This window comes from Vidua chalybeata, chromosome 2, assembly GCF_026979565.1.
Source record: "Vidua chalybeata isolate OUT-0048 chromosome 2, bVidCha1 merged haplotype, whole genome shotgun sequence".
Lineage (NCBI taxonomy): Eukaryota > Metazoa > Chordata > Aves > Passeriformes > Viduidae > Vidua > Vidua chalybeata.
Window position 1 is genome coordinate 75,507,972 of NC_071531.1, and position 24,270 is coordinate 75,532,241.

At 42.8% G+C, this 24,270-nt stretch overlaps 1 protein-coding gene across 5 annotated transcripts in view; it reads right to left on the minus strand.

The window, feature by feature from the left end:
* Nucleotides 1–24,270, minus strand: part of PAK1 (p21 (RAC1) activated kinase 1) — a 75,999-nt gene that overhangs the window by 45,497 nt on the left and 6,232 nt on the right. For 2 of the 5 annotated variants that reach the window (XM_053935384.1, XM_053935386.1), the window contains exons 1-2: nucleotides 22,012–22,047; nucleotides 3,887–3,965 (exon numbers count right to left, since the gene is read on the minus strand). The exons of 2 other annotated variants lie outside the window; for them this stretch is intronic. The gene's annotated coding sequence lies outside the window, so the exon portion shown is untranslated. Of the gene's footprint in view, nucleotides 1–3,886; nucleotides 3,966–22,011; nucleotides 22,048–24,270 lie in introns of those variants that run through there. One more of the 5 variants, XM_053935383.1, reaches the window with a different exon arrangement.

Here is a 24,270-nt window from a genome sequence, read left to right on the forward strand (position 1 = left end):
GACCAGCAGTGAAGAAGGGGATTCTCTACTTAAGCTCTACTCTGGTGAGACCCCCATGCGGAGTGCTGCATCCAGCTCTGGGGACCTCGGTGTTAGAGGGACGTGGACCTGCTGGAGCAAAACTACAAGAGACCAGAAAGATGCTCAGAGGGCCAGAGCACCTCTGCTATGCAGACAGGTTAAGAGAACAGGGATTGTTCAGCCTGGAGAAGGAAAGGCTCCACAGAGATTTTAGAGCACCTTCCAGTACCTAAAGGGGCTGCAATAGAGCTGGAGAGGGACTTTGGACCAGGGCATGGAGTTACAGGACAAGGGGGAATGGCCATAAGACAGAGGGCAGGTTTAGATCAGATACTAGTCAGAAATTCTTTCCTGTGAGGGTGGTGAGGCACAGAAACAGCCTGCCCAAGAAGCTATGGATATCAGATCCTTGGAAGTCTTCAAGGCCAGGTTGGATGAGGCTTTGAGCAACCTGGCAAGGTGGAGGGCAGTCCCCATGGCAAGGGGTTGAAACTGGGTGATCATTAGGGTCCCTTCCAACACAAACTGTTCTAGGATTCTGTGAAATCCAGTTTCCCCAGTCTTCATCACACTACCTGCAAACCTCACCTCAAAGGGCACCTAATTCCTCATATTTCCCCCTTTTGCTTCCTTTGTCAAAAAGTAACACGCACCTCTGCTACAGCTGCACAATTTACATTGTCTTGTTTTTAAAAAACAGAGAAAATAAATATTTCCAATAGCATCTTTAATTTCTGGATTTGCCCTTACATGGTCTGTGGGGCCCTGCTGCACAAGAAGCATTTTATCCACAGCAAAGACCAGCAGCAGAGCTGCCAGAGCCAGTCACCCGCCTGCATCACTGACCTGGGGAAGGGGGCAGAAGGAGCAGGGCAGAGGTCTGTCCTACAGAAGAGAGTGTGGATGTACAAACATGTATATCCACACACATTTATGTGTGCATGTGTGTATATAACTTGCACCACCCAAGTTAACTCACTTATTTTGTTTACTCCCAGACAGTGAGTATGTATCATGTGATATGACCATTTATAAAACATAGTTATCCTCAAGTGACAAAGTACTAAAAAGAAAAACAGTTGTGGAACATTATAAAGTACCACAGACTGCTCTAAATTAATATAATTTGGTATTGTGCATTGCCCAGTTATTTCTGTAAGCATTCATACACCGGATCTTGTTTTTATTAACTGGAATCTATATTAAATTATAAAATAAATAAACTTATTCCTCAGAGGCATGTAAACAAGGCTGTTGCCCAGATCCATGTTGCCCTAATGCACATCAACCACTACTACCCACTACTGAAATATACTTGGGAATTAAATGAGAAAAGAAAAATGAAGACACTTCTTGAGGCCATTTCCCCTTCTCAGACACATGTGGGAGGGAGGGCCCAGCAGCTTGGCAAAGGTTAACCTCACCAACTCCCTCCAGGCTTGTGCTGAAGAAAGAAGAGATTCAAGGTCTTGCAATTCCAGATATATAAATCCTCCACTGCAGACATTTTACTCTACCAGATCAACACACAGAAGACAGTGGTGGGTCCCCAGACATCATCTTCACCACTCTTTATCCTGCAGAGCCTTCCAGTCTGCCAAACTCAACCTTTTAATGCCTTCTACTTCTTGGGAAGTAGAGATGTTGTCAACAGACAAAAGTAATAAAGTTCCTGAACCACCTGGACTATTGTCACATTATTTATTTTTAGCATTTCAGTGTAGAAGTCCAAGGAACTGATGGGTAGAACCAGGTTTTGCTCATCTTAGTGTTTTGTACTAAGACTAAACTTGGTTGCAAAGCCCTCTTGCCTCTCCAAATATCATTGGGAAATAAGGTAGGATGGTTTCCGGTTGGTGAATGTGTACACAATGATGAAGAACTGGGGAGGTTTTCCTTATTACAGGTTTTCCACAGCCTTAAACTTTGAGAAAGTCTGCCTGAAGAGACAAAAGCATACTTCTTGCTGCCAGGACTGGTGGGTAGACCCAGAGTAGTCTCCATGAATGTGTAACAGAGGTGGGCAAATGACCCATACACTCCAAAACAAAATCATTACAAAGCAGCAAGGTCTTAGACCTGAGAAATTCTTACAGGACACAGTCAGGAAGCCAGAGCAACTTGGCTTTGCATGCCTTTGCATGCAAGATTAAGCACAGCCATCTAATGCCATACCACAGTCCTGCAGGATCAGGATCACCACTGGACTGCAGCCTGGTGGTCACTAGAGCCAAAGCCCATCCCACCTACACACACAAACCCAGCGCAGAATATTGCGTCAGGAGTCCACAGGACCATATGGCAAGAACACCTCTGAAGGAGGAATCAGGCAGCCATGAGAGTAGCAAGCTGACAGAAGAGGTAATATTTGCTCTGAACCTTTTCTGTATCATTAGTGCTTGTGCTAATTACGCCAACCAACAGCAGCAGTCACTCTGATGGGAGGGCTGAACAGAAGTGACACAGCTGTCAAATCCATTCAAAGAACTAAAGCTTTAAAAGTTCGTCCTTTTGGGGGCAGAACAGAATCCATATAGAAGATGCAGAGGATTGCAGCTTTTTTAGGGCAGAAAGTTTCAGAGAGTAAGTACAGCTGATGCAGACGTTGAAAATCTAAGCATGTTTGCCTGTTTCTCAGGGGGATTTAAACAGCAGGTGAGTGGGGCTGGTCTGTGGGACATGACCCTTTTCTATCTCAGCTATTTAGATGCAAATTGTTCCCCCTCCCTCCCCCCCTCAACACCATCTGTTAGCCCAGAGGTTTAGACCGTGCCTAGGATGTAGGTTTTGGGGGAGGGGGATATAGATAAAGCACTGAGAGAATTTTGGTCGCTGCTTCTGTTTCCTCTAGGGCACAGTTTTGGAGAGAAAAAGAAAAATCGCCCTGCTATACTATAAAATAACAGTAGGATTTTTCCCTCATTCTACTGCACTTTTTTTACTGACCCCATGGATTTCCTGCCCTAGAAAGCATTCCTTGTCCAGCTTTTGGCCAACAAGCCACATTACAGTGACATTTATAGCACGTTGCTATGGTGTTACGAAAGGGCATGAGCTGGTATTGCATGAAAGTATCAGAGATTCGAGGAATTAAAGTCCTAAATAATAATAATGAAGTCCTTTACTACAATGCACAGCATTTAATGTTATGTTAGTGCTACTGAAGCTGCCTCATCTCTCTCTGACTTTCCCAAGTGAACAGCAATGTACTTTCTAGAACTGTTGAGAGATTTGATTCATTAAACACTTCACCCAGGGCTCTAAATTCTTTATAAAGGAAAGATTATGGGTGACAGCAGAGAGTTCACTTTCAGGAAGTTTGAAGATGATACAGCATTGGAAGTGGTGGCTAACAGACCAGGTAGGCATGCTGCCACTCAGAGGGATGTACACAGGCTGCAGAAACGGGCTACAACAACCTTTGCAGTTCAACAAAGGCAAATGCAAAGCCCTGCTGCTCAGGAGCACAGACTGGGAGCCAACAGGCAGAAAGGAAGTAGAAAAGCAGAGAAAGGCCTGAGATTCCTGGTGGACATCAAGTTGACCATGAGCCTCCAAACCACATTTGTAGCAAAGAAGTTCAACAGCATATGGGCTGCATTAGGAAAAACAACTTCCAGTAGGCCAAAGGAAGGGATCCTTCCCCTCTGCTCAGGGCTGGTGAGACAAATCTGGAGTGCTGGGACAAGTCCTTCCCTGCCCAGTACAACAGAGACATGGACATGCTGCTGAGAGTCTAGCAGAAGTCCACAAAGATAATTAAGGGACTGGAGTATCTGGCATATAAGGAGAGGACGAAGGAGCTGGGACTCTTCAGCCTGCAGAAGAAGAAGTTCAGAGGGGTCTTATAAATGTGCATAAATACCTGATGGAGGTGTAAAGAAGATGAAACCAGGCTCCTCTTGGTGGTATCCAGCAACAGGACAAGAGTCAGTGGGCACAAACTGAAATACAGGAAATTCCATTTAAATGTAAGAACAAACCCCACAACAAAACCGCACTTTTTTTTCTGGGTGGGAATGAGGGGAAATGAACACAAAACCACAGAACTCAGAAAACCACAGGTTGCTCAGGAAGATAATGGGAATTTCTATCCTTGGGCATGCTCAAATCCCCACTGGACATGGCACTGAGCTGACTGTTTCAGCTGCCACCACAGTAAGTGGGGAATTGGACTAGACTGTCCAGAGAGGTTCCTGCCAACCTGCAATTCTGCAATTACAAGCCACACAAACTGACAGGGAGGCTTTAAAGGAGAGAGATACACATCATCAAACTACTTGTCTGAAGCACTTTTTTACTCCTCAGTATCCAAGGCCCCAGTTTAGTGATGAAGACAAATTAAAAATGGTTGTGACAACCCTGAGCAGAAAATCAGCAGAAGAGGTGGGGTCAGTTACCCTCATTATGAATTTTCATGTGTGGAGTACAGTTCCAGTACTCGGGAGATGCCAGCTCTTGTCCCAGTTCTCACAGACCTCATCTGTGATCTTGGAGGCACAAGAGGGGGAGAAAGCCAAAGAACAACTTCTTCTGCTTGGTCCTCCTCCTGTCAGTCAACCACCTCTTTAAAGGAAAGGCAATTGAGGTAGTTAGAGAGCACACAGCATGAGATGAATCCCTTCCAGGTGCTTCAGCAACTTCAGTTAGCACAATAAACATATTCTCAGGAAGAGGAAAAAAAAGGAAAAGAAAAAGAGAGCTGTGTACACAATCCTGATGGGGAACTCAGAGGTAAAGGAGGGCATGGAAGGATTTGAAAACCCTTCTTCCCCCCTGGAATCCCAGTCATGGGACAGAAGAGCCCTCCTGAGCTTGAAATATGAAAATAGGCAGTGAAATATGAAATAGGCAGTGACCACCTACGGAGAAATGGGCAAGAAAAACAATACAGAGTGTGCTTCACTTTAATGATGATGCTCCACTGAGGTGCAGGAAAGAAGCTCTTCAGCTGGGCAAACATTCTGCCAGCCAAGGTTTGCACAGCAACATTTTCTGAAGAGATTTGGGCCTTTTTCCTTTCTTACTGTTGAGATATTGTTTGATTTTTCTTAAGTGTTGCCAACACAAACACATCTTCCTTCTTTCTTGCATAGAGAGACAAAGCCAGAACAACTTATGATCTCAATCACTTGGTGACAGTCAGGAACTTCAGGTACCTACTTTCAGATTCTTGACTTCTAAAATACATTTAATTCAATTTTGCTGGAAAACCATATACTGACAAAAGTTGCATGCACTTCGTAGAAACATTCTCCTAAAAAAATAAAAATCGGTTATCTGAGCAAACAATTTCAATAAATTTGTGCTGGTATTTTGGAAGAATTTAAAGGTTTCGATTTAAAATACATGGGGTTATATATTCTGGATCTATGAAAAGTAGAGTTTTCAGAACATCAGTGTTTGCCCTACAGAATGACTGTCTTCTCCATGAACTGCTCTAAATCACTGGCTAATTTCTGTTTCCAGATCTCTGGCATTTCACCAGCACTACTGAGAATCTAAAGAACAGTTACTGGAAATGTTTTTGGTTAACCAACTTCTTGTTCACAAATCTTAGCACATGTACAAACTCCAAGGGCTGCAATCCTGCAGTTTGATCTCTAGTACAAGACAGAGGCATCAAGTCTCAGTCTCCTTGACTTTTAAAGACAGAAAGGTCATCTGTAATAGCTGAGGGGTACTTGGCCTTAATGCCATCAAGCCACCCACTGAAAACAGTGGGAGTTTAGCCCAAATTATGATTTCAGGATTTATCCCTTTAACACTTCCCACACAGTACTACCTGACAACTTCTGAAAAATGGCAAAATGTGAGGGATATGCCAACACCATCCCAGATGAGGTTTCCAAGAGTGTGTTTTGTAACAATTGAATTCAACCAACACCAGTCTGCATATGCACATATCCTCACAACTCCAAGGGCTTTAGCATGTTGATTTTAAAAGCACAGTGGCTAAAAACACCTCTCTGATAGCTATTCAGTGCCAAACAAACCACACTTTAAAACAACCCCAACCACAAAGCAGTTGCAGCCAGGGTATCATTTAACTTGTGCATATAAATAACACCCCTTTTCTAGAACTTTTTTCCAGCACCCAAATCGCTATCTTTTCTTCACCCAATACCTCCAGAACTGCCATAAAATAGCTACTGTCATCCCCAACATGACCTGGAACACGGTGGATGGGTTTACAGCCAGGAGGCACTGAGGGCTGGGAGGCCAGTTTCTGCCCACACAGTGCCTTTGAACACAAATCTAGTGGTGTTGATGCTCAGGAAACCAGTTTACCACTGGCTGATGAACATTTCCATCCCTGTCCCACTCTTAACTAAGCAAATATTGACCAGGTAAGTATGTGGCCAAGCTGAGTGCTTCTCCTGAGAGAAACATGTCTATGAGCCCTGTTCAACCCAATCTGGACTTGATCCTGCAGGGAGCTGAGGAACTCAGATATTCCAGGGGCCAAAGGCTTTGTACAGTACCACTGCTCTGAATGGGGGGGCCTGGGTCCTGCCCAAACTGAAGCCCCTGGTTTTACAGACAACAGTATAGGGTCTGTAGCATCTAATTCTTAAAAAGATCCTTTATTTGGATCCCTGGAGGCAGCAGGGCTTTGCACAAGACAGGGTCAACACCTATGGTGCAAGTCAGGTCATATCCTCGTAAATAACCAATGCAGCAAGTGGGATACAACAGGTAAGAGGAACAGCCTCTTTAGCTACCACAGCATCTCCCTGATACCAACCAAGAGAAATAACCCAAACAAAGGATAGAAAAAAAATTTAAAAGACAATCAAGGACAGTGTGGCTTTCAGAGGCTGAAACATGACTCCGTTTGGAGCAAGAGCACAGCTAAGTAGACACATTGCTGAAGAAACAAGACTGGTACCACTCTAAAAGCAGCAATTAGTTAGCAAATGACAGGTTATTTGGTATGCTTGCATTTTTCCCTGAAACTAGTAATTTTTAAGAGGATCCAAATGCAGGAGAAGGAAAGGAGCCTGATTCAAAGAATTAAAAAACCACTAAATCAAATAGCAAAAAAAAAAATCCCATAGTTGTCAGACTTACATTCTCTAGACAGGAAATCTTTGGAGCAGCAAAAGCCCTTCACTTCACAAACCCTTGATATCATAATCACATTTTTAAAATATTGCCTTCTTGAATGATGCAGATTTAAAGGCGTAAGTAATTCTCTGACATACTATTGAAAACCACACAGCAGCACGAAACAGCATTTATCGCATGCAAGGCCATTAAACTATTACTTACAGTGCAATAAATTGTGTCCACACAGATACCACTGTCACTGCTGAGCACAAAACTGAGGAAATTCCTCATCCCTGGCCCCTGGGGTTTGAGTGAGAGAAGTTGAACTGCTCCTGCTTGGAGCAAGGTTTTGTCCTGCAGAAACACTGCAGTATCTCAGCTAACACAGCAATGGCCTATAATTATCATGCACACTTTATAGTCAGTGAAACAGAAGAGAACTTTCACTTCAGAAGTAGTTTTTAAGGCAAAAACAGAGGAAAGTTTTTCAAATGATAACTGGGAAAGGACAAGAAGAGAAGCTTATGCATTTTTATGGGGCAGTAAAGCAGTGCTGAAACAACTGCGGCAGGGGATGGTCACAGGAGACCAGGGTTCATTTGCCACACCAAAAGCGGGTTTATTTTCACAGAGTTAATGCACTTGTCAACCACTCAGTCAAAGCCCCAAACAAGAAGGCAGCCTGACAAGACAGAACAAGACACCCAGCTGGCTCCACAGTCTAGACAAAAACTTGCTTCTCTGAAGCTTTTCTATTTTCCCTTCCTCTTCCAGAGTTAAAATTGGAATGGTATCAGTTCCTTTCCCAAATGGAAAGCCCTCCGAGAGCAAAGCAGATTTTGAAGCTTTCTAGCAACTACACAGATCAGGCCACCAGAGCCTGCGGCTTACATGTCTGTGTTCAGAGCATCTGCAGGCTAGCCTTGGGATCAGAGCAGAGCTACAGTTGGATGCTCTCCAGAGGTATTTTGGGAGAACAGAATCAAATTGCCACACAAACGTAATTGCCAAGTTTCCGTCTACTGTTTCAGCAATTTGCTTGACACGTTTAATTTCAGATGAGAGAGTGGTAGAGTAATATGTTGTTTTTATTAATATGTCCAAATTCCTTAACACAGCATTCATATCTTTGGTATGGTGCAGGACTCTTTTAAGTCCTGCTTTTGATAACAGAAAGTATTACAAATTCTTCATGCCTCTTGGAAAAAATACTTGGATAGACTGAGTTTAGGGCAGTCATTGAGAAAGGTGCAAAGCAATATTCTTAAATTACCTATTTGAACTACCTATCAAATCTACAACTCTGGAGCAGAGAATTTTAGCCCTCCGCTTTCTTTTCAGCAGTCCATTCAGAAAGCCAAGCTTTCAGACATCTGTAGAACATCTGGTCACTTCTTTACCTGATGCTTTCAATTCCCACACAGAGCTAATTCATCTGGGAAAAGAAGATTTCCCTGCCTTCTACCCCACAGAATTCAAGAGAGTTCAAATTCTGACCCTTTTTGAAAAGCCTGTCCAAGATCAGCATGTTTCTATGCTCCCATCACCAACTCATTGTCCATTCAGCTCCTGCCCATTGCACCTCTCCATTTCCAAGCTTACAGACATCTCACAGCATCCCAGAGAACACACTGAGATCATCTGAATGCATCAATATGCATTTGGATCATCTGTTAAACCCACAAGGCATCCACTGTCAGAAGATCCATAAAGAGTGGAGAGTCAGTGTGTATGACTTCCTCTTCACAATTTCTTTTAAAAAATATTTCAGTCCCAATTCGCACAGAACCAGAATGTCACCTGAAGAGGACTGTTTGCCTTCAGAGCTACATGAGAATTCAGGTTTTCAAGCAAAGCTGAACTATCAAAAAACCAAGTTGCTTATACATCTAGTTTCCATTATAGAGAAATACAATATTGTCTGTTACACTCTGCACATGAAAACTGTTTCTCTTCAACATTTCAGAGCAAAGAAGTCAGTAAAGTTTTAATCTAAAAAGTGAGAAGAGATTACAGACCTCTAAAAAAATTTCAAAAGCCATGTCATTCTGTAACACTGTCCACAATAATTGAGTTCTACCTTCATAAGCCTGTTATTTGGATTATTCATTTTTTTTAATGTGAAAGGACTGAATCCCAACACTGACTTTAAATCCTAAGAGCATTTTGGCCTGAAGATGATTGACCATAGCAAAAAAATCAAGCTAAAGAGTACAGGAAGTGGCTTCAGACCTTTTTAGCAGATATACTATTTCAAGAAGCAGTTCGATATTAGGTTGAACATCCAACTGCACAGGAAGCACCAACTCTAAGCCAAAGACAGGACAAGTCCCAACTTACAGTCGTATAGAAGCAACAAAAATCCATTCTTTCTCTCCAGCTATCTGAAATTCTCTCCTTTCTTGAATCCCTAGAGAAGGGTATTTTTCCTCTCTATTCCCCCTTACACAGGATTCCATTTAATTAGAAATTCCACCTTTCACATTACTTTTTGGCACAGTCTTCACACAGGAAGATAGATTTTAAAGAGAGCTTGAGCTTGTAAAAACTGCACCTTCCTCCACACTCCACAAGTTAAACAAAGTGTTCCAAAATCAAACTCTGTGTAGTAACAGTAATTAAGATTTTACCAGTTTCCTCAGATCTCTGCAGAGCCTATGAAAAACCATTTAAGTTTTCAGGTCAAACACACCACTGGCCCCATCAGCCTCAAGAGTGGTTTTACAACGAGTGGGTCACACTTCTGCAGGCAATCTCCAAGTCCTGAGCAAGAAGAATGCTGGCCAGAGCTGTGACAATGCAAAAAGTGACAGGCAGCACTTGAGCACAATCTGGTCAATAGTTACTGCTTAGAGATCCCATGAGAGCTCCACTAGACATATTGGAGGAAATATTTTTGCAGAAATCCTCTCACAGGCACAAAGGTGGAGAAAGAAATGGTATAAAGCTCTCAAGCACTACTTTACTTTCTCTTGTACTAATGAAAGAAACCCACAGTAGCACAGACTTCAGCATAAGCATGAGCTACTCATGAACACTGCAGTCTTTCGGTACCCAAATATTGTCTACAAGAAATCTGGAGGGGAACAGTTTACAAGGGCATGCAGTGATAAGACAAGAGGAAAAGGCTTCAAACTGACAGAAGGCAGAAGGTATAGATTTTATATTAGGAAGAAATTATCTGCTGTGAGAGTGGTGAGGCACTGGCACAGGTTGCCCAGAGCGGCTGTGGATACCCCATCCCTAGGAGTGCTCAAGGCCAGGTTGGATGGGGCTTTGAGCAATCTGGTCTACCGAAAGGTTTCCCTGACCATGGCAGGGGGTTGGAATGAGATGATCTTTGAGGTCCCTTCCCACTCAAACCATTCTATGATGGATATCCTGGCTCCAGGCAGCTTGACCTGGTTAAGCCATGACATTGCCCATGCTCCAAATACACCTCCAGTGGCAGTGAAGACTGAGCTACAAAGAGAAGCACAAAGCCAGGTGACACAGATTTCAATGTGATAACACAATTTCAACAGACATTCAAGCACAGCCCCAGTTTCCACTAAAAATGAAAGGCTTCAGTGAGATAATTCAAGCAATTAAACCTACACAAAGCCTTGAGTCACTTGCTGGGTCAAGATCCAGCTGATTCCAAGAATCTGTATGCAGGCTGCTTACCCAGAAATTAACCTACTGCCTCAGAAAGTGTTGCTTAATTTAGAAGAGTGATTACTTACAGCACCTGCTGCTAGCCTCGCAGCCCCATACGCCAGCTTCTCCAAAATTAATGCTAAGTCTTCTAAAATTATTTACATAAGTCATTAAGGAAAGAACTAAAAAAACTGTGCTAAATGTAAAACGTAACAATCAGCTGGGTTATCAGCAGCAATTGAAACTGTAATTTCCAAAGTAAATAGTGTGAGTTAAGGCAGTTTGAGCTGAAGTTGCACAGCCAGTCCTTGTGGCAGACTCCCTTCCTCAGCCAGGAATAAACAGCAAACACTGCACAGGAGACACACACCAAATTGTGTATGTACATGACACACCACCTCAGAAGTGGCCCCACACAGCACAAGAACCTTTGCAAAAGAGGTGTCCTGGCTTTTAAGCCATATTATCTGAAGGCTTTAAATCTAAAGCCAAACCCACAATAGCCTTGTCATGCAAGCAAAGAGCCTCTAGCTGTAGCTGAGGACTGAGGTCAGCAGGCAATGGAGAGAGGGAAAGAAGAGAAGAAAGGAGGACCAAAGAGCAGCTTGATTCCCAAGCCTTAGCCCTTCTCTAGAAGTTTCTGTTCACATCTACAGATAGAGACTCTAAATAAGTACACAGGCCCTAACAGGATGTATCCAGGAATGCCATTGCAAGGCCACGCTCAGTAATTTTTGATCAATCATGGCAACTGGCATAAGCGCCCATAGACTGGAGGAAAGCAAATGTCAATCCTGATGTTCCAGAAGACCCAGGGAACCACAGGTGTGCCTACACAAACCTCATCAAGTTCAACAAGGAGAAACACAGTTTTGCACTCAGGGAGGAACAACCACAGGCACCTACTGTGGTGCTGGGGTTCATCCAGATGGAAAACACTCAGGCAGAAAAGGACCTAAGGGTCCTGGTGGTCACCAAGCTGAGCATGAGCCAGCAGTGAGTCCTTGCAGCCAAGAAGGCAAATGGCATCCTGGGCTGCATTAGGCCAAGTACTGCCAGCAGGTTCAAGGCAGATGATCCTTCCCCTCTCCTCAGCACTGGTGAAGGCACACCTGGAGTGCTGTGTCCAGTTCTGGGCTTTCCTGTATGAGAGGCACACAGGACAGAGAGCCCAGCAAAGGGCTGCAAAGATGCTGAGGGGAGCATCTCGTCAATGATGAAAGGTTGACAGGGCTGGGAGTGTTCAGCCAAGAGAAGCACAGGCTCAGGGGGATCTCCTCAAGGTCCATAAACACCTGCAGGGAGGATGCAAAGCAGATGGAACCAGGCTCTTGTCAGTCATGTCCAGTGCCAGGGCCAGAGGCCATGGGCACTAACTGAAACACAGAGAGCCCCTCTGAACATCAGGAAACACTTTTTCACCATGAAGGTGACCAAGCACTGGCACAGGCTGGCCAAAAAGGTGGTGGAGTCTCCATTCTTGGAGATATTCAAATGCTGTCTGGGCATGGTCCTGGGTAACTGGCTGCGGATGGCCGCGCTTGATTATAGCAGGTTGGGCCAGATGACCTCTGGAGTTCCCTTCCAGAAGAAGGGGTTCGGAATTAAAGAAGTAACCCTTTACCACACAGGTCTGTCTCAGAGAACAGTCAGCCCACTTGCTTGTGTGCACACAAATTGGAAGCAATCCACATTTGGGGGCTTATTTCTTTCCCTAATCAAGACAGAGGTTATTTGCAAAAATCCAGCTGGGATCTTCAAACCCACTTCATGCACTCAGAAGGACTTTCTCAGCAGCTTGAAAACATCCAACAGTCTACGCCTGCTTCCTCCCCTGACCCATATATATCAAACTCTAAAAGCCACAAGCGGCCTATACAGAAAAGTTTGCCTTTTAGGAGATGGAACAAAGAACATAACATTCCTGTCTGAGTGCAACAAAAACAGTTTGAACAAGATTTCAAAAGGTCGCAGTCATTACAGCCTCCCAGAACTAGAGGCACCCAGTTGCAATTCAAGCTACACAGCTCATCTCTTTCAAGCCCAAAAGCTTGGCTAAGTTCACAGGTCTTTTGGGGACACTAAGTAAAGCACAGGAGTGCCTCAGCTCCAGACACCAGCTGCCTCAGAAGCCAAAGCAAGCAAAGTAAAACTCAAAGTACTGAGGCTTAGGAGAGCTGTGTGGGCAAAATATGACTTCACCCACTGCTTTGCAGTTGTGTAGCAGGCCCAGAAAGCATCACACTTCATATTATTCCTTAGGGTGTTCTTATTTCTTTGCTTATGGCTTATGCATTGAAGTGTCTTCTAATCTGTACATCTTTCCAAAAGAACCCATTATCTGCTGTTTCACAATGTACAATGAATTAATGAAGGTTTGATATAAATAAATAGCCTGAAATTATTTTGGAAGAGAAAATGCACAGGTGTTTCTCCAGAAAAGCATACAACACCTCCTTCCCCCACCTCCTTGGCCAGCTCTGCCTATACAAGGGCCTCATAAAATTTCAGAACCTTTTTCTAAATTTTAAGCATTGCACAGAAAACCATTCATGCATAAAACACTACTCAGTGATAAAACGTTACTAATGTGGGTGAAAGAATAACTTTTGGAACACCTGAAAGTGCACAGTAGCTCCACTACCCTTCTATAAACTGAGGACATAGCTAAAGTGAGTTGAGAAAGGTCACACAGGATAACAGCAGATAGGAAACACATCTTCTTCTGTCCTGTTCTGGTTCTGCACTTGCAACCCTCCAACCCTCTGTTAATTTTGCAAGCGACTCCGGAGCAAGGCACAGAGCAGGGATCTGCTGCTGGAACAGGCTGCCAGTCAGAAGCTGCTGCAGCTGGTACCACACTCAGAATGGAAACAGCTCAGAGAGCAGGAGGAACTGGCAGGGCTCTGCCATCCTTACCCATCTTCTATGCAACTTTCCCAATCAGAGACATTGGCACTGCTCACTCTCTTTTGCCTTTCCACCTGAACGAGCCTCACAGATTTGTTCCTGGTTTAAACTACTAAGTGATTACAACACTTTACCCTACTCCCCATAGGGTACAAGTTGCATAAAGCAGAGATTTGCATCACTGCTCCTGGCACAGCTTGTAGTGTTCTTGTTCCGACCACCTATGCCAGGAATGGAATTTTCATGTCACAGAAACATAGAGTCATTAAGGTTAGAAAAAAAAGTTTAAAATCAAGTCCAATTATCAACCCAGTACCACCACCACATTCACCATTAAACCATGTCCTCAAGTGCCATATTCACACATTTTCTGAACACTTCCAGGGATGGTGACTCCACCACTTCCTTAAGCAGTCTGTTCCAATGATTTATAACATTGTTGGGAAAAGAAAATGTCCTAATATCTAATATAAACCTCCCCTGGCATATCTTGAGGCCATTTCCTCATGTTCTGTTAAGATGAAGGAAATGGTCAGGTCTCTTTCTCTGGAAAAACATTTCACCATCAGACATTTCTCTACAGCTTCTGCACTCTGAGGTGCTTAAAGCCCTCAGCACATCCCCTCAGACTGACATGACTGACATTGACCTTGTTCCCCACTCATCTCACATCAGGCTCAATCTGTTGACCTCCACTCAAAGCACACACTCCAACCTATGAACTCACCCCAAAGCAAAGCACATCCAAGCTGTGACACGACCAGCACATTCCTTTCTCTAAAGTGCACTCATTTATGTTGCTCTGCTGAACAGCTGAAGGACATCTATTCCCACAGGCTTATCTTTGCCCCACCTCCTTGCTCATCTGTTTCCTCCTCCCCAGGAGATTGGTGGCAGATGCCCACCTGGGGCTGCAAAGCACCAGCATCACCAGTTAATTCCCAGCAATTTTAACTTCTAAACACTTTTCAGATCAATGGCATGAACTGCCACTTCTATGAAACATTAGGAGCTGAGCATCAAAACCCTCCTTTGATTCATGTAAGATTCTGGTACAAGAAGCCAAATTTCTAGACACTCTCTAGAGCCAGCTCTTGGGGCAGAAGCAGAAATACAACAAAACCAACATTGTCCTCATGCAGTGGCATCATGCCAAATCTCTCTAGGCTTTTGGCATCAGAAAAGAATTGGCAGCTACCTCCAGATTCAGAAGGAATCAAGCTGAAGGTCCCAGTTGTGCAATCTATCACCAGTTTAACTTCTTCAAATACACCAAGGTTCTGATAACAAAATTATCTCTAGTACGACAGAATTTCTGAAAGGGATGCTTGCTTCAGTCATCACAAACAAGCAGCAGGTGCTAACAACATGTCAGGTTTGACTCACAAACTTCATTAGCCTTTTTACAGAGTTTGTGGTTTGTTTTTCATATTTCTCTTTGTGCACAGTGAAAGAGATCCTCTTTTATTTGTATGCCCCACTTCCAGTACAGTTCCAGCAACAGCTGAGTTTTAACACCTTTATCACTTTTTTTTCTTAATAGGAAAATAAATAAACAAGAGTCCATGTACATACCCTGGATTTTCCCTCCTTAATGGTACAGAAACATTTTATTCATCTACTCCCTGTCCCTTTCAGGTTTTACAACTCAGAACAAATTTTAGCCAACAGCATTTGTTTGTGACTTCCAGCACCATTTGTTTTCTTTCTCAAAGATTCAGAGAACCATCATGACCCAATCCCATTAGTACTGCTAGTAAATTAGCAACTCAGCTGGCTGGTGGGGATCACATTTTGATTATAACAGGCACCCCTATTCCAAGGAGATGGGTAAACCAAGCGTTGCAATACAATACCCTGGCAATAGGCAATGTGGCAGAAGTCGTCTGAGCCAGCAACAGGACATGGCTGAAAGGGCTTGGAAGCAGATTCACATCCCATTTGGCCACTCCCACTACAGGGACAACAACCTCAGGCAGAGCTGTAACAGCCACCCCAGTATCTGCCCAGAACCACAAATTAGTGGCCCAAAATAAAGCAGTGAGGAGGCAGTGTCTCTGCATTGGTTCAATTCCTCTGGCTGTCAACCAGCTTGGAACAAGTCCCACAGGTACAGAAAACCTAAGAGATTGAAATCAGGCCTCCCATCGGTGAGGCAACCCGATTTCACTGGCCTTTTCATCAATCCCTCAGGGCTGTTTTCACTCTCTCATGAGAATCTGGGATATAGTTATGTAAAACAGATTCCTCACCCTTAATTAAAATAAAGTTCACATGCACACCCTGCTGAAGGCAACATTAAAAAAAATTACTTCTATGAGGAATAAGTCACTTATAATTGAAAAAGAAAAAATTCATTGTGTACACAAGAGAGTGTCAAACACTTGCCAGTCACCTGGATAATTGCTTCCTATGAAAAACTGCACAGGAGAGCCCTGGGGAAAGGAAGGGTCATGCAGAGATTCTTGCAAAGGCAAGAGTCTTGCAAAGTGCAAGTGGGATTTGCCCTGCACAGGTGAGTGCTTGCAAGTCTGTCACCAAACTCTACCTATTCTGAGGCTACAGTCACCAATTCTCCACTACACTAGTATGTTCTTCCACCTATTTTAAAATCAAAGCCCATCATGTTTAATCAAAAGTTCCCTGGTTGTAAAAGCATGAGAGCTGATGGTTCATATTAGCATATTAGCTTTACCTGCTGACTTTGTGATTTAAACCTGTGTTCCTTCCTTTCCCATATGGAACAGTCTCAACTATTTTAGCTTCTTCTTGGAAGGCAGCCCATTTCATTGCCCTTTCTGCAATGCCACTGTGCTCTGCAGGAGATGTGGAGACCAGAACTGCACATCACCCACAAGACATGGCTGCACTGAGCATTTATACCAAAGCCAAATGGTGCCATTCATCACTTTCCCAATGAGGATGGTGGCCTTTGTGGTTGCTGCTGCAGTGATGTTTCCCTCTCCATCATAAGATGTGAAATTGTCCCAAATTTTTTTACTTCCTATTATCCAGGTGGCTTTCAAACCATAAAAATTCCTTTCCTCCAAACTTACAGGAGCTTAAAGTGCTGACAGAAGTTTTCTGAAAATCTAAACATCTTATCCGTTTTAACCCTTCCTTATTGACACCCCACAGAACTTCATGGGATTGGGAAGCAGGATTTTCATTTTCAGAAGCCACGCTGACTTCCCCATTAATGGTTAACATTTCTCTATATATTCAGAGATCCTTTCCATTCCTGGTAGCATGACTCTTTGTTGTGTTGTTCCCAGGATCCCCTCTAGAGCCCTTTTTATAGTTGGGAATCACACTGGCAGCTCCCCAGTCCTCTGGCACAGCGGCTGTCTGTAGTGATAAATTAAACAGCTTGGCCAGCAGTTCTGCAGTTTTACATTCAAGCTCCTCAGGATTCTTGAATGCTATCCAGCTCTGGTGACTTATTAACATTTCTCTATTTGGTCTAATTTTTCTTTTAGTAATTATCTCAAAATAGTTTATCGATCTATTGGCTACAAAAAGTGCACTTGACACAGGAACATCCCTAACACCTCCAGCAATTAAGACTCTGTGTTCTCTGCTAATGCTTTATCATCTTCAAGTAGCTTTTTTACACCTTTGACATCAAGCACTCCCCAAGATATCCAAATCTTATTGGATTATATCCTCACACATATAATATTTATGTCCTAGTGGATATAATAAGTGACGTCCTAATATCTCAGAAGAGCAGTCCCAAGACAGACTGTTTTACCTACCTGGTGTCCCCATCCTACCAGCCTGTGCCCTGGAGCAGCTGTCACCCTGCTTTTCCCTCCTGGTGAAAGAGATCAGTGAGATTAAACTGTGTCACCATGGCAGCCAGCTGTAAGGAAGGGTGGAGATCCAAGCACTAACAATCCAGGTTTGGGACAAGAGTTTCCTAAAGCTCCTCCTGCCTGGGAAGGCCAGCACAAATGGGAAGCAGCTCTTGTGTGATGTGATGACATTTATAGATGCCAACCAATCAGAGGTGCAAACAACTGCAGATTTTAGTGGCTTACCCTGACTGAAGTACTAAAGCAGGTACCTTCCTTGCTGCCACACAAAGTGTTTCTGTTCCTCAGCAGCACATCCCTGTAACATTCACAAGGTTCTAAGAACATTCTCCTTTTGAATGATGCTGTGTGTGAGGCTACCTGGCTGCACAAGCACTTGCAGAGTAGAGACTCCGTTTCTTTCTTCCACACCCTCCATTCCTTGGCATTTATACCCTTCAGAAGCCCATAGCAGTCCTGCCCTCCTACTCATTTTATAAAAACTACACAAGTATATAGCTTTTATCTTCCTCTTGCGTCAATCCCTCCAATCCCAAAGTCACTCCTGTTGCTTTCCTTCAACTTCCTTCTGTTAATCTACTATAAAGTAACAAAGATCAAAGCCACCATTACATCACAATAAAAAAATCCCCCCCACCCTTCGCACTGATTAGCAACATCAGACCCAATTTTCAGGAAGATATTTAAGAGTTTTTTAAAATACTTTACCAGCTTAGGTGCCAAATCCCAACAGTTTCCGAGGGAATCAAGTGCCCACGCGCTTTCTGGATTCCCACTAGATGCCTACCCACATCTTTTAGTACGTAATCACATGAAACACTACTTTTGTTCTCAAGGTTAGGCTCTCAAGTGCTGCTAAGACAGTCCCTGAATGTTCCCACTGAAACACACAGGCTACTGAGAGAGTTATGCCTCCTGGTTAGAGAGAGGAAAAAGAAAAAAAAAAAAGGAAAATAAAAAGAAAGCAGGGGGGAAAATACAAGAAAAAGGGAAAAAAAGAAAGAAAAAACCCTCCACAACTTTTGGCTTTGCTCTTTCATGCCAGGCAGATCTTACCAAATACCTGCTGCACAGCTCCTGCCAGACGAAAGCTTTGTTTTCATCTTGGCTATGAATTCTGAAGCACAGATGTTGCTGAAGTCTTTCTGTATATATTGCAGGGTATTCAGAGATAAAATTACATTATGCTATATCAGAAATATGTTTTCCTACTCCTCCTGTGCTTGCTGCTTCCCTGTTTGCCCTTTACACCTATATGACAGAACTAAGCAGATTATTTCTCCAGTACAGTTGTGTTTTATTCTCGCTGTGAGCATTTACTGGCAATGTTTAGGTAGAAAGTGACAAAGAATCACAGCACCTCCAGGAAAAAGCCATCAAACATTTGTACAACTCCTACACTATAGCACTTTGGCTATGAAGTGGAGGACTGCAAGGTATAAGAGGAACAGCAAAACAGTAGGATTATTTAATTTTGTGAGACTGGCTGCAGTATTAGCAACTTAATTCTGTCTCAGAGTAAAAATATAGTTCCAGCTGAACACCAGAAGTAGTTTGGGCCCAGCTTATAATCATTCTCTCAATTACGAAAAACTTCTCAAGAATACATATAATACTTACATGACACAAGACATTATCCAGATAGGTGATAGGAAAATCCCAAAAGTGTTCTGCTACGCTAACAAATGAACTCACTAGGCAAAGCACAGAAGTCCCTACAGCATGACAGGGATTACAAGAATTATTCCTTCATATGGAATCAAAGCAGAATTCAGAGCCACAGAACAACAGGATGGGGAGAAATACATGATCCAGTCATGATTTTTTGTCAGGGTCTTTCTCACAAAGACATTTATTAAAGACAGAGAACCAGCTAAAGAGTCCAAATCAAAAGGCTGAGAAAGTTAGGGCTGTTCAGCCTGGAGAAGAGAAGGCTCCAAGGACACCTTAAAGCCCCTTCCAGTACCTAAAGGGGGCTACAAGAAGGTTAGAGAGGGACTTTTGATAAGGAGTGATAGGGAAAAGTGGGGAGTGGGCTTAAGCTGAAGGAACATAGGTTTAGGTTTGATATTAGGAAGGAATTCTTTACTATAAAAGTGGTGCGGCACTGGCACAGGTTGCCCAGAGAAGCTGTGGATGCTCCATACCTGGAAGTGTTCAAGACCAGGCTGGATAGAGTTTTGAGTAACCAGCTCTAGCAAAAGGTTCCTTGCCTATGGCAGGGGGGTTGAAACTAGATCATCTTTAAGGTCATTCCAAGCCAAGCAATTCTATATAAAATCCATTTAAAATCCAATCTATATAAAATCCATTCTGCACTAAGGACTTTCAGTTCTGCAGCATAAGCAGGTCTTGCAGGAGCTGACTGGGCAGGTGCTAGGTTCAGAGAGCTTGGGGACAAAGGGATATAGGAACAAAATAAGCAAAATAAAAGGCTATACACAGCAGGTATCACAAGGACAGAGTAAAAAGGCATTTACTTATGCTCAAGTAAGTTCTGAGGAGCTGCTAGATCTAACCGTATGTCTCACAGACCTTACTTCCAGCCCTCAGACCTGCAGGCAGCTCTGTGATCTTTAATACTACACCACAGCTACAGTCACTCATACTGCTTTGCAAAGTTTCCTGCCAGGTCAGCTCACAGCCAAGTGCTGAAAGGGAAAAGCCTTTGGATGGCTGTGTGCCACGATGAGCTCAGCTGTGTCAAGCTTCAACCTCCAACCTCAGCTCCTAAGAAACTCAAGCAAAGAGCACACTCCCAGCAGGTGGAGAGAGATCCCTCCTGTCCTTTCATCATGGACTCAGTCTCTAAGAAAATGCAAGTTCAGAATTATACTTTTAATGTTGAGTTGACCACATCAAAAGGAAAACAGCTGCCAATGACCACATCCTTGCTTTATAGTTTGGGGAGAAGGGGAGAGCAAGCTGGTTTTGAGAAAAAAAGCAAAACACAAGCTTCTCATATGCTAGTCGAGAAGAATCTTAAGTCAACCACACTCTCCTCCAAAATTTGTAGTTAATTCATTAGCAATTTAGAGCCCTCACAGAGAGAGTTTCTGTGCTGAAACTAGCACAAGTTAGAGACAACCCTTTTATAGAGAACCCTTTCCCTGCTCACCCCATTCATACCTGGGTAAAAAAAAATGCTGACAAGAACCCCATCATGGAAGAGAAGCACATGAATTCATGAGAAAGGAGGTTCAGAGCACAGAGATCAGGCATGCTCATCATCTTGGATTTCAGATGATTTACCTACAGCTACAGGAAGTGCAGATGGAACAGGATCTCAAGCCTTCAAAAACAAACACAGCTACACCACACATTGGATGAGATCACCTTGTTGAAGTCACTGCTCCTCGATACTGAGCCAAAATAACAGGGTGGGATTCAAAAAGCAACATCATCAGAAACACAAAGCATCCACTGTAATGCTAAATTCAAAGCAGGTATGATGTAAAAAGCAGAAAGCCACTTGCTGCTCAGGTGAGATTCTTTTCATCTTGATGACCATTACATCCTAAACTGCATGTTTACACATTTAATGCTGCCATATGTCATCAAGTGATGAAATGTTTTTGAAACAAACAAAAAAAGCCCACACAAACACTGTTGGTGGCATTTGGACAAGGTCCCAGGATGAGTAAGTATTGGATCAGAAGGCAGGAAGGGCTCTTGCAGGATGTACCTAGTGTTAGGAAGAATTGGCTCTTAAAAAACCACAAAGATCACCTAGAATAAAATTGACTATGTGAATTAAACAAAGAAAAAAAAAATTATCTTGATGATCATCTAATGAGCTGCAGGAGATAAAGGAAATCAAGCTGAAAGCATTTCAACATTAGCATTTTTCTAAAGTAGCAAATAACTTTAAATGAAGCCTTTGCCTGCAAGAAAAGACATTTTTGGTTGGACAAAGTAAATGACTAAATTCTTGCAATTTTTTACAGCTCATCACTTCTGAATGTCTTTCTTCTGCAACTCAAAGACTTGTTTCAGAGGCACACAAAACAAATTAAAAGCTGGCATTCTGAAGTCTACAAGGTAGTGAGATTTCTGATCTGCCCTTGCAGCCTTCTTGTGCCCTGACACCCCCAAATCCCCTCTTCACCATGAGTCAATTGGAAACAAGCTTGGGAGGGAGGACTATTAATATGAGCTGGCAGGACACTGTTTCAGCAAGTATAACTTGGATGTGAAAGCCAGAAGCCCTACTATGACAGTGCACTGAGTCACTCAATGACAAGCCACTGAGGCATTTGGAGATGGATTTTGAATCCTAACAAGTGGCACTGTTTTGCCTCCTCTAACAGAAGGATGTGCCTTTATTGAACCTGGAATCCAAACACCGCCTGTGACCGTCTGCCTCCATTAAAGACAGCCTACACAGAGGAATTGACTGTTGCATATTTTCTGTCTTGCAGGAGAGCCCTGAAGGAATCTTGAGTTGTTTGCTTTCTCTTATTGAATCAAGTCCTGCTTTTGTCATTCCAAGCCCTACCCTTACCTCCTCAGTCTTTCTAATGAAATCGACAGATTTAAATATTTCCGGATACCTCATCACCAAAACTACCTGCTTGATAGAAGAAAATAGTGGGTTTCTTCCTCTGTCCGGTCTTCATCCTCCCCGCAAGCCACAAAGAAGATGCTTTGTACTGGAGTGGAGGACAAAATATTTCACCTCCCTGCTGCTCATCTGTGCTTGCCCAGTATCTTCAGGATCACAGAAGTATGAGGAATCTGTTTCTCATCAGTCTTAGGAGTGGCCAAGGAAAGTAAAGATAGGCAGGAGATGAACAAGGTTTCTGTAGAAAGGCAAAAGGAAAACCAACACACTAACAAACAATGCTTTAAGAGATATGACCAAGGGATGGAAGCAGAGAAAAGAAACCAAACAGGAAGAATACAAAAGTTTGTTCCCCCATACACGCTGCAAGTTAAGTCCAGTATTGTTGTCAGGGCCCCCAGAAACAGCAAGAGACACAAGTCTGACACCGGAGGTCACAGCCCCAGATAAAATGCCCGTTTAATTTTATTCATACTCTTTAAAATCTGGTTTAGGAATATATGCAAAGGAATTGAAGCAGGCCTGGAAAAGTACTTCCAGTCTCACTTCTTCAGAGTCTTTTGGCTGTGGCATGGTAGCGGATGAGACTCCTGCTGATCGCTGTGACTATGGTACAGCCTTTTTGCTCATTCTCTCTGCTACCAAGGGACACAAAATTGCACAGAAGAATTTACAGCACACACAAATGTAAGAGACTGCAATTTTTCCCAGACACCTGATTACCAAGACATATAGGCTGATGCAATAATAAGAAATTTGATGAGCCAGAAATTAAAATGCAGATTTTTATATTAGATCAAGATAACTGTGAGACAATACTTGCTGCTGGTACTGCAGTTTCCTCTCTTTCCTTCCCTCACAACTTCTCTGGCTTTCTGTAAGGCTACTCAGTGAAGACTTCAGTGATTTTGGAGTATTAAATTATAATGCTAGTAACTCACAGCTAAGAGGTAGTGGATACCGTCACTTCCTCACCCAAAATTAGGAACTGGAGGCTCAAACCAAAGCCTCTGTGCGCTTAAATCTCTTTATTTAAGTCTTCAAGGCACATTTGGATCAAATTCTGTCATTTTTCTCTACAGATAGGAGTGGGAGAAGTCTCATTTTTATGACACATATTTTTGCATAGCTTTTACATCTCCAGAATCTTGGAGCTTAACAGAAAGCATCAAACACCTTAACACACACCCACAACTGCATACATTTTACCAAAGAACATTACCAATGACTTTGATTATCAGAAAGGGGATGGTTTTGATGAAGGACTGTGTGGTGTTATCACCATTTCATTTCTGGGTCCCTCCTTTGAGTTCAGCTCCCAAAGCTTTTTCATTATCACGAGACCAGAGAAGTAACACTGAAAGTGAACACACATCTTACTCCAAAGTGGGTCTGAAGATGAGCACAACAGCAGGGTAAAACAGGGGTGGGAACTATAAGCTCGTGGTTAACATTTTGTGGTTAAGCAGGAAAATTAGCTCTCCTGGGCAATGCGGCAAAAAAAATCAATCAAACGTCTGTAGAAAAAAGAAGTAGCAATGACCACATCCATAAGAAGTGCCATCCACTTAGCAATCCTTCCAGGATCTTAGTTCTATGACTATCTTCCTCCAGCCTCTCTCTTGCATGGAAACTGAGTATTTCAGAGCAATTTCTGACTCCAGCAAGAATTGCCCTGAGTCAGGTGTCTCAAACCCTCTCAAGCAAAGCCTTTATTAAAGATATATTTTAAAAAAATCACAATACTTTTTAAAGCATCGAAATCCACATTGGAAATCCACTTCTAAGTCATTTAAGGTTCCATAAGGCAATTAGATCTGTAGCTTAAAAAATTGCATTTGTGTACTATGGAGGCAATATACATATTTCTGAAGAATTGGAAAAAATTAGACTCTTTTCCCTTTTAGGAGCAACATGCCCTTTCACATACTTGTTCCTTAAGTTCCTGAGCTTGAATCAAAGGGTTTTCCCCTCTGTGTGCTGTATTTTGAGACAGATTTGTCTGATTTGCTAAAATTGGCCAGTATGTGAATATCTGCCATTTAGTTTTTGACCCTACCTAAAACATCATTAGCCCAATTATACACTAATTTAGATCACTCTCAATAAAATAAACTTTTTAGTACTATGCTTACATCTTCGGGCCTATTAAAAACATTGCCCTACCAAAAACAATGCTTTACTAACGAAAACACTGACGAACTTGGGCTCTATTAAAAGTTAACACATTCTGTGGTTTGCAGAAGAAAATGACATTAAAATTTG